We start from the raw sequence: 1,341 nt of genomic DNA on the forward strand, positions 1-1,341 counted from the left end.
GAGCGGGCAGAGAGCGGCCTCAGCGCGGGCAGAGAGCGGCCAGGGAGCGGGCAGAGAGCGGCCTCAGCGCGGGCAGAGAGCGGCGAAGTTTAGGAGGAGAAACTTTCCAAGATGGAGGCCTGGTCCTGCTCTGCGGGTCAGAGGCAGGCTGAGCTCCCGCTCCTCATCGCTGCTCCTCCGGGCTGCAGCAGCGGATCGCTCCCAGCCTTTAGATCCAAGGTTCGGATGGACCGGAACCGAGCCGCCGGTGGTTCCGCCGTTAGGAGGAAGATGGAGGGAATAAAGTTCTCCAGGCTGGATTATCTGCCAGATTATCCCAGATTTCCAAAGTTTTTCCAGTTGAAGAATCCTGTGAAAACTTCAGACAAAGCTGGAAGTTTTCAAACCCCACCCCCAAAGGAAACCACGCCCCCATGGTGCTCGATAACAGCCTCTGATTGGTTGAGCTTGCTGGCAGTCTCTGAGGGGGCGGGGCTTATAGGTGGCCATGGGGACCAGAAGGAATGTGGAGCAGTATCGGTCTGCGCATGACCGTTAGAGGAAGGAAAATAAAACCAGTAATTATAATTTAATTCAATAAAGATCAAGATTATAAATACAGGAGTGAAAAGTTTATAAATCCATAAGTGAAAAGTTTATAAATCCATAAGTGAAAAGTTTATAAATCTAGGAGTGAAAAGTTTATAAATCCATAAGTGAAAAGTTTATAAATCCATAAGTGAAAAGTTTATAAATCCAGGAGTGAAAAGTTTATAAATCCATATGTGAAAAGTTTATAAATCCATAGGTGAAAAGTTTATAAATCCATGAGTGAAAAGTTTATAAATCCTCCATCTGAACCTGGAGGTGAAGAGTTGCCAATCAGCTTCCAGCTCAGACTGGTTCAGCCAATCAGATGAAGTTCCTGTTAGAACCGAATGAAGATGACTGATTCTGGTAGAACCTCACTGACCATCTGAAGGACTCTGTCCTCATTGGACATCCTGCTGTTTCACAGAAGGTCCAGAACTGGGATGGAAAACCGAACCTTTCAGAACCAGCCCGACCCAAATAGAACAGAACCAAACAGAATAGGTACTATGGATCTTTGGCGCCTTCTTCTTCTTCTTTGACTAAATGAGTTGATGGAACAAGTACATCTCTCCGCTGTGACATCAATGAAGTCAATCAGTCATTCAATAATGTGAGAAAGTAAACTTTCCTGGTTCTGGTGGGTTTAGTTTCTTGGTTCTGACAGGTCTGGGTCTGGCAGGTTCGGTTTCTTGGGTCTGACAGGTTTGGTTCTGACAGGTCTGGGTCTGGCAGGTCTGGTTTCTTGGGTCTGACAGGTTTGGTTCTGAC

This window comes from Cyprinodon variegatus, unplaced genomic scaffold, assembly GCF_000732505.1.
Source record: "Cyprinodon variegatus isolate N-32 unplaced genomic scaffold, C_variegatus-1.0 Scaffold1834, whole genome shotgun sequence".
NCBI lineage: Eukaryota > Metazoa > Chordata > Actinopteri > Cyprinodontiformes > Cyprinodontidae > Cyprinodon > Cyprinodon variegatus.